Source organism: Macrobrachium rosenbergii, chromosome 30 (assembly GCF_040412425.1).
Source record: "Macrobrachium rosenbergii isolate ZJJX-2024 chromosome 30, ASM4041242v1, whole genome shotgun sequence".
Classification (NCBI taxonomy): domain Eukaryota; kingdom Metazoa; phylum Arthropoda; class Malacostraca; order Decapoda; family Palaemonidae; genus Macrobrachium; species Macrobrachium rosenbergii.
The window spans coordinates 43,633-53,500 of record NC_089770.1 but is presented as its reverse complement, the minus strand read 5'-3'; the positions used below and the strand labels follow the sequence as shown (position 1 = coordinate 53,500).

Here is a 9,868-nt window from a genome sequence, read left to right as displayed (position 1 = left end):
CTGAATGAAGATAATTCGATTATATTCCATAAATTATATTACGATAAAGTTTATTTTTACATAATTTGTTTTAGGCTCGTAGTCGCTCACACCTAGCAACGTAAACAAACTTCCAACATGATGTCCCGATTGGCGTGTCATAAGCTTTGGACCCCCAAGTTTCTCTGTATTTGTGGTAAATGTTATTCTTATTTTTTCCGTGTATCATTTACAACGTTCTGTTTTCGCATCTATAACGAATTTTCACGCCGTACTTAACGAATTTACGCATTTTTCGCAAATTAGTGGCCGGACTCGGCCACCCTCCACCGTAACCGTGTTCTTTCACCTATCGTAAGTCTCGACTGCGACATTGTAATGTCACTAAGACTTCTAAGACTTAATTGAAAGTATCGCCAAATGTATCTCGCCGTGTTTAGTACTGCGGTCCCAAACAAGCAATGTGTAAAAAGAAAAATAAATACTCGGCAAACTTACAAACCGAACGGGAGAAAAAGGCCTTACCTTAGGGACTCCGTGAGTGGGTACAGATCAGCCGCTGCCTTCAAAACCGCGTGGAACTTGGCCCTACCACACCATGGGCAAAAGCACTGCGTTTTTAAAACGCCGCGATCCTGGCAGAGTTCGATTAAACGTTCATAATTCCCGTAATATAATACACTGTAACTGCCGTCATAGTTTGCACAAGTAACGGGAAGGGTGTGCCGGGTTGTGGGTTCAGAGGAATGCGATGCAGACAGCAAGGATTCAGCCACTGTACTGAATTGAAACACACAGTAAGTGAATTTTTTAAGACATAGAGCACGCCGCCCTGATCACTTTAGGAAGGCAAGGTCTGTTTAGGTCAGACTGAAATTGAGACCCGCTGATCTGTTTCTGCCGTTCCAGGTCAGGGCATGGTGCCCTAAGTCAGTTTAGGAAGGTAAAGTCTAATTAGGTCAGGGCACAACACACTGTTTGATATTCATTGTTAGGCTAGGCTGCTTGGGCGGCGTTTCCAAAGGGGGTAAAGCCACCCTTCCCCCCAGCCAGGTCAGGGCAGGGTGCCCCAAGTCGGGTTAGAAGGTAAGGTCTGGTTAGGTATCAGTGATACATAAAAAGTATAACCATGTTCTTATTAGCCATTGAGCTTACAGTGTGAGCTTAAGGCAAGGTAAGGGATCCTCACCCCTTCCCCTGCAAGTCAAACAAATTATCCTTGAAAATACCGGCTAGGAGCAGGTTTTTGGTAAAAGTGGAGAAATACTGCATATGCCAGGCTATTTCGATGGCACATGGCCAGCTCACAAGTATTCCAGGATATCTTTCGAGAAGGATATATCCTATCCTAACATTAACCTAGGGTTGTTGCGATCTGACGTGGCGCTTTTACCTCGCCTGAACCCTCCTGGTGTGACATTGTGCATAGCTGAACAATGTGTGTGCGCCAAATGACCCAAACTCACCTCATCGACAGTAGGCTATTCTTAAAGCAGTTAAGTATCAGTATGCGATTTCTTTCATCACCTCGATTTATTTTAACATTCTTTCTACCTTAAGTTTTTTCCTGAGTCAGAATAAAAATGCACGTTTTTCCTGTATGTTGTTCATTGTCCAACTAAGTACAGTCTCGCCAACTCAGGCGGAGTTTTTTTTACATTCTGGTGTATGCGACGGCTGACCCAGCATTCACTGATGCCAGGCGGTAAATTTGAAAATTAAACAAATTACCAAAAGAGACAAAACAGAATCATATGTTCAGACTAATATTTTAACGGCTATTACCTAGATTTTAATGAGATCATAATACTGTACTGTAATATTTCCATTCTTATTCAAATACAGGTACTTTATTATTCCTACAAGGTGTCATTTTTTTCATGCATTCCTAACCATTATTGTTGGTTCTAACTGAGCTTTTTGTATTTTTCCCTCTCCTAGAATCTAACAGTTATAGGGGGCCCCAGTGGAAAAAGAAGTACAGAGCACCAGTCCAAGATGTATAAATTTTATTAATCACAACATACTCAATTTATACGTATCAGTAGTAACCATCACCAAAAAAATGAATAAAGCATGGAAATGCTGCAGGGACAGATACAGAGATGCATCCTAACCTAACCTTCACAACTATGGCATTGAATAGCCATCTCTGGCATAGCTTTGGGCTTATGGCACAGATTTCACTCATTCAAACCAGATAGTTCCCATATGGGGGGTATGCCATCAGTGCACCTCATGCGGTACATTGCAGGCATTACTTAAGTTCTTTGCAGCAGGCCTTCGGCCCTTAGCTGCAACCCCTTTCTCGTTCCTTTTACTGTACCTCATTACATTTTCTCTTTTTTCCATCTTACTTTCCACCCCTCCCAACAATTTATTCATAGTGCAACTGCTTTGAGGTTTTCCTCCAGTTACACCTTTCAAACCTTTTACTGTCAATTTCCATTTCAGCGCTGAGTGACGTCGTAGGTCCCAGTGCTTGGCCTTTGGCCTGAATTCTATATTCAATTCAAACCAAATTGTAACTTACTGCAGAGCGCTTGCTGCAAATATGGCTGAGGAGTTGCCTAACCTGACCTCAACAGTTAATTAGTTTTGTGAAGATATTGAATGCAAAGAGAGAGAGGGAGGGAGGAAGACTGAAATCATAATGAAAAATTGCCCACATTAGAGTTTGTTGCATAAAGTCCTTTGCCCAAGCACCGCTCGTAGTCCAGGCCACATCTCACGAGCCACATTCCACTGATTCAGCCCTTTTCAATTTTGCAGTTTATTTTCATCTTAGCATAGCAATTGGTATTGTTTCAGCCTGTCATTGCGATCAATGTAATTGTTATTATTAATTTTCTTTGTATATTATTTAGAATTTGACTAAAATGAATTGCTTTTCATAATGTTTAGTATTTACAGGCATGGCACTGGAGTTGGCCATTTGGGGGAGTAAATGTTATCATCAAAAACTAACTATTTCTGGAACAAATAAAAGAAAGCTTTTTGGTAAGTTTGCTGTTTTATATGTAATATTGATACGTATTCTTTGAGAATTAAGGAATTGTTTTGTTATCTGTCCTTTTATCCCTCTAAACATACACCAGTGTTCACGTTCATCATGGTCATCATTAATGTTAGTGTGTTCCTATGAAACATACACGCCACGTCGTAAGCCGAAAATCATCGTAACCCGAAATTTCACAGAAAATTGTAAGAAAACCTTACTTTTAATCATCTGGTTGTCTTGTAAACGATGTAAACTGCATTTTTATTGAGCTTTTCTTCAAAAAACCTCCAAACTTTGTCCATTCTGCCCTTTTGGGAGCCGTATTTCTTCCATCTGATCGACATCATAAACCCGGAACGTGTTGTAAACCAGGAAATAATTTTTTATTATTATATCTGAAGAGTGTCATAAGCTTGGAACGTCATAAGCCAAGCCCGTGGTAACCCGGGGACTGCCTGTATAGACCTTTGTTGTAGACGGCCGTATCTTTGAAACTAAATTCAGTTCGGTTGTTGAGGCTATAACCAGGTGTGTAGCTTGCCCAGGTTAATTTCTTATATATACTGTGTAAGTATTTAGGTTCTAACTTCTTTTATTAGCAGTTTGAGTCAATTGGTAACTGCCATATTTTTCACTAGATTTTTCAAAAGATTCTGATGTTAAATATCAATCTATTTGCCTTGCACTTTCTTTGCCATTATTCATACCTCCAGTCCCCGTAGGGGACGGGGTACACTGTAGGCATTACTAAAGGTTCTTTGCAGCGTCCCTTCAGCCCCTAGCTTTAACCCCTTTCTTTCCTTTTACTATACCCTCTCCTAACAATTATTTCATAGTGCAACTGCGATGTTTTCTTCCTGTTACACCTTTCAAACCTATCTACTCCCAATTTCCTTTCCAGCGCTGAATGACCTCATAGGTCCCAGTGCTTGGCCTTTGGCATAATCTCTATATTCCATTCCATTCCATACCTCCGTGTACAGTAGTGTGCTGAGTGTCACCCTATTGCTAATGTCAGAAAATTAGTAAATGATTCTTGCAACTGTTGTGATATTTTTAAGTCGTTTTATAATTGTACCATACACACTTTTATATATAACTTTTCAGTAATTTGTTCTATAGTGCAGTACATGTATAAACTATCAGGAAAAATATACTGTATATTATAGTATAATGTACTACACATGGTGTAGATAGATTATTTTATAAATTTGTTACTATTCTGTTTACAGGAATTCTTGAAAGGCCCAATTTACATCCATCGGCTCCGAGTCACTTACAGTGTGTGGAAAAGTGTCATCATGGAAGACATAGACGATAAATTGACTCTCAGGTCAAGAAGTAAGTCGGTTTGGTTCTCAGTTTTTGTGGGTGCAAGAAAGAATATCTGATTCCAGTGTTTATCCATTCTATTTGCGTATACTTTTGTGCTATGCAGTTTTGAATAAGTAAGCCAATAATAATGACATTATTAAAAATACTGATAAGCTATATCGATCACATCCTTTCAGAGGATAAAGGTTAGGGAGAATATTGAAGAGTAAATATTTGTTACCCGTTTTCCACAAATTCTCCATCGTTACCTTATAAACAGCATGGTAAAACCAAAAAGAAGATACAGTAAGCTTATGATACAATCAGCTCACTAGGTTATAAACTGTTAAACATTGTATCATGTTGCTAACGCTTGTCTAAGCCACCTATGCATTTTTAATCCCAAGCCCAGATTAATAAGTTTTGATATATATTCTTAATCTACAAGAGAGTTATTCCCCTGAGGAGAGTAGTCCTGTCAGTGCACCTCATGCAATGCACTGTAGGCATTACTTAAGGTTCTTTGCAGCTTGCTTCCAATCCCTAGCTGCAACCCCTTTCGTTCCTTTCACTGTAACTCCTTTCGTATACTCTTCCATCTTACCTTTCACCCTCTCCTAACAGTTGATTCATTGTGCAACTGCTAGGTTTTCCTCCTATTACACCTTTCAAACAATTTACTGTCAATTTGAGTTTTAGCACTGAATGACCTTATAGGTCCCAGTGCATAGCCTTTGGCCGAGATTCTGTATTCAGTTCAATACAAGAGAGTTATTGAATTGGTATAAAAGTATATAAGAAACTGAACTAGATTGGTCTTAATCTCCACCAGTCAGCCAAATAGAGAATGAAGTAAATTGCATATCTGTGATTATAAGTTCCCATTGAATGGAAAATTCTGTAAACAAATGATCGGTTCTACTGTAGAGATTTATCTTAAATCTCCATTGGTCCTATCGTGTCTTCCTCTCCTAAAACTACTCCTTCTTTTATGATCGTGGACCTTTTGCAACATAGTGTGGGATGAGTACATCATATTATTTACCCTGTCTGCAAATAAGAGAATATGAAGTACTGTATGGCCTTCTAACCAGTCAAACTATAAAAATCATTGTTAGTTTCGAGATCTCTTGTTTCTGGTTCATATTCACTCAGCACTTTGCTGTCTAAGCTCCCTACCTAAAGTTCGCCATACTGCCATTAAATGGAAAACTGCAGTACCTGCAAAATTTTCAAAATTGAGATATGCCGACTATTAGGCTCATGAAACACTAATACACAAGTTACTGCAGTTTCAGAATGATTCTTCGATGCTTTCCATGAGTATTTAGGGGTTCCCAGTTGCAGTATCTGCAAAATCAGTAGTAAGGCAAGAGGAAACATACCATTGTTCTCAGTTTTGTATTTTTGCAGGTACTGCAATCCTCTATTTTAATGCAGTGTACCTACTGCCTTAAAATAAAATGCCTTAAAACCTTACTGCCCTTTTTCGAATACATTTATCAAGAATAGGTATCTAGTTACGGCGCCGTAAGCTCTGTTAGTTAAAGGCACTTACAACAAGAATAGCTATGTAGTTACAACGTATATAATTAATAACCCGCCGACGTATGGAGCTTTTTCAAAATACATTTATCAAGAATAGGTATTTAGTTACAGCACTGTTAAAGGAGCTTTCAACAAGAACAGTATCTAGTTATGGCAACTGTTATCACTGAGAAGCACCAGCCTACGGCAGATATCGAATTACGGCTCGCCGCTGGGACAGAACCCCTGCTATAAGTCGGGGACTGCTTGTAATACTAATGCCCTTAGATTCCCATTCAGTCAGAAGAACAACTACTTTTGTACATTAACACCTTTTCAGGCTTGCAGAGAAGACGTAGATGCACTGCAATTGTGATTTCCTCTGACCGACTGAGAAGGCTGCCTAGATCTGCCTCACAAGCTACCCACGGCGTCTCAGGCCACTGACCGAGCAGCAGTTATTGGAATAGCGACGAGGTAAGAATCACAATGGAACATTTTATGTCAACTTGAGTTTCAGGAAAGAACATTTTTTTATTTTAACATCATAAAGTCAAAGCTCAGAAGTTAATGCTTAGATGATTGATGGGTTTATCATGAACACAATGGAATATCGCTTAGCTTTAAATACTGTTATAGTTTATCATGCATTAATTAAATACACCAAGATCAGTTAGTGGAAAATGCTTTGGTCACAGACATAAAAACAGAAACCAACTTCCACAGTGGACAGTAATGATTGTCATACCATTACCAAATAAACTTAAACCACTTCATAGAGGAAGCTAGGTTTACTGGAATATTCCTTCATGATAAAGTGCAAATTGAAAAGTATCTGTCAAATAATTACAGGTACAGTAATGGAAATCAACTGTAAAATAGACACACCACACTGATTTTGAAAGGTTCCAAAAGTCTGAAAGCAGTTAGCAGGTACAGAAAGTGATTCACGTACCCACTGGGAATATGAGGAGCGTTCTGCTGTGTGATAGAGGTAGAATATGTGAAATAAGGTAATGAAAGTGGTTTGGTAAGGTGACATGTAGCAAGCAGAGTTTAGTATGTCATGAAAGGGCATATCTTAATCTTGCAGGTTACTGGCAAGAAGTTAAGGTCATCCAAGCCTCAAAGTGATTTTGGCTGTAAAGCATTCAGATTGCCATCACCTGCTTATTTGTCAGGCCACTTCTGAGTGGATCTTATAGGCCTGCAGACTGTGATTAGTAATTATATGTGGTTAGTATTAAGGATTTGCTCACCAGAAACAGTTGCCTTCAAAAATTGCATAAATGTAAGAACTTAGAACATTCATTATTTAGTTTTTTAAGTAGGTACATACAGTATTTTGTTTGTTGATTTCTTTTTCTGAAAGGTGCGAGCAGTTCGCAAATCGCAAAGTCACAATGAGAGCTAGAATCTTTTGAGCAACACATGGTAAACCAGTCACTGAAGATGGTTGCCAGGATGGAGAATCACACTGACGAAGTATTGAGTATAGCCCCATTTTGAATTTTCTCTGCAAGCGTCTCTGGCAACAGGATCGGGAATTACTCTCCATTAAGCCATAGACTTTAAAAAAGGGTTTTTGTAAGTCTAAATAAGTGCAGCAGGATGTTTGTCACAGAACAGTGTAAAAATGCGGAAGTCATTTGATCAGATTTACAAGCACTTGGGAGAACCTTCTCTTTCTTTTATGAATGAATTTTTCATTGTACTGTAAAGCACTGTAGTTGTTTCATATTAACTTTGCTCCCATAGGTGGGGTAGTACTGTCAGTCCACTTCATGGGGTGCACGGCAGGCACCACTAAAGGTTCTTGCACCGCCTTCAGTCCCTAGCTGCAACCCATTTCATTCCTTTTACTCTACCTCATTTCGTATCTTTCTTCCATCTTGCTATCCATCCTCTCTAATAATTATTTCGTGCAACTGCGAGGTTTTCCTCCCTTTGCACCTTTGTAACTTTTTATACTCTCAAACTTCCTTTCAACGCTGAATGACTTCATAGGTTCCAGCACTTGGAATTTGGCTTAAACTCAATATTCCATTCCATATTGACTTTAATAATTGCACAGTGTAATGTATCAGTGGCTTCTGTGGTAAAGAATTATCTACTGGAGATTTGTATTTGATGGATAACAGTTGCAATGACCTATAGAAACAGCTAAAAAAAAGATCATAGAATAAGGGCCATTGACTTAGAAACCAGGCTTCCAAAGAATATGGTATTCATTTGAAAGAAGTAACAGAAGGTAATGGGAAATACAATAAGAAAGGATAAGTTATCAGAAAAAAATAGATAAATTAACAAATAAATGAATAAATAAAGATGAAGGTAAAATGATTGAAATACAAGAATAGTATCAGGGTAAATGCAATTGCATCTTTCGCTTGCACTTGAACTTCCAGTTGCACAACTTCCTCGTGGGAGGCTACAGTGCACAGCAATGGCACTAGGAACCATATTTGATTAAACCATAAAATGTGACGTCAAAAGGCCGTCCGCACATAACGCTGTGTTGTAACAGTAGTGTCGCACGTTACCTTCCATCATTGCCTTCCATAAAGCAAGGTCTTTAGTTTTAACGCCTAATGCATTTACTGTCAGCTATATTTTTGTACTACACTGTCATCATGTCAGGTTTGTAGGTGAATATATCTTGAGTCACTCGATAGGATAAGGTTTTAGACTATAAATTATCATTTCATTTCAGGTACAAGCTTTCTATATAATATTTTTTCCTTGCAGGCTCATGGCTAAAGCATTTTATGAAGAAAATAAAAAAAATACTCAGACTGGAACTAAGAAACCTAACTGTGTATGTACAAAGAAGGCAGAAGAAGAAGATATTCTACAAAGGGAATTTGTCAAAGTGAACCCTTCAATTTTCAACAAATTAACTGGACAAAGACAGTTGCCAAAGTACTGTTGGCTGAAAAGGAACAAAAATATTAAGAGCATGACACCTTAATATGCATTAAGATCCAGAGGTTTTTATTACAACTTTAGTGTTTTATCAGCTATCAAGTTCATACACACTGATTCCAGGATACATAGTTTTGTTTGTGCTAGAATCTAGTACCATTTGATCCCATAGGTAATTTAAATTTCTTATCCAGTATGATATTCAATACTTCAGGATACATATTTCACTTAAGTATCATATAAGTTTAAGTAGCTATGCTTCAATATACATAGTTTTCACTTCAATGTCCTAACAGTGCTATTAGCTCCTGAGTAGCTTTGTACATTTCAGAATTCATAATTCTTACCGATAATGCTCATTAGTTCAGGATATAGCTCAGGCTGCTTGATATATAAGATAAATTTCATATCTGTGTAATATCAGTACAGGCAGTCCCGGGTTTATGATGGGGGTTCCGTTCCGATGCCTCATCATAAACCAAAAATCGTCGTAACCCGAAATATCATCAAAAATTGCAAGAAAACTGCATTTTTATTCTATGAGTGTCTTTAAAATGACGTAACCTTCATTATTATTGAGTTTTTCATCAAAAAACCTCCAAATTTGACCATCCTGCCATTTTGGAGCCATATTTCTTCCATCAGATGGGCGTCATAACCCCAAAACATGCATTATAACCCAGGAAATAAATTATGATGAAAATATTTGAAGAACATCGTAACCCAGGGACTGCCTATATAGGATCATGTTCATTTCATTAACCTAGTTTTGATTTGCAGTACCCAGTAGGTCATTGTTCAGTTTATACTTAACCTGGGGACGAAGGTCACGTAAGATTGATAATAGGTCATCTTAATTATTGTAGGTCGTTGTCCTGGAATTCAGATACGGTCAGTAGCAAATAGTCCATTAGTTAGATAGAATAGTTTTATTGATTTTCTGGACTATTGGCAAAGTAGTCAGCATCATTAAGAATAGTTTATTGGAACAAAATTTTTGAAGTATTACCCTGACAGAATCAGTAATATTTTTGGCTAAAGCACAAAAGATTCCTGATAGCTTTTCTCTCAGTAAAGTCTGTTATTATTATTATTATTATTATTATTATTATTATTATTATT

The 9,868-nt window shown here is 37.9% G+C and overlaps 1 long non-coding RNA gene across 1 annotated transcript; it reads left to right on the top strand.

Annotated features, from left to right (window-relative positions):
• Positions 1-99: 99 nt before the first annotated feature.
• On the top strand, positions 100-5,042 carry LOC136854755 (uncharacterized). The gene is made up of 3 exons (XR_010857778.1): positions 100-175; positions 2,893-2,979; positions 4,213-5,042. It is a non-coding gene; the product is annotated as an uncharacterized lncRNA (long non-coding RNA).
• Positions 5,043-9,868: the final 4,826 nt, after the last annotated feature.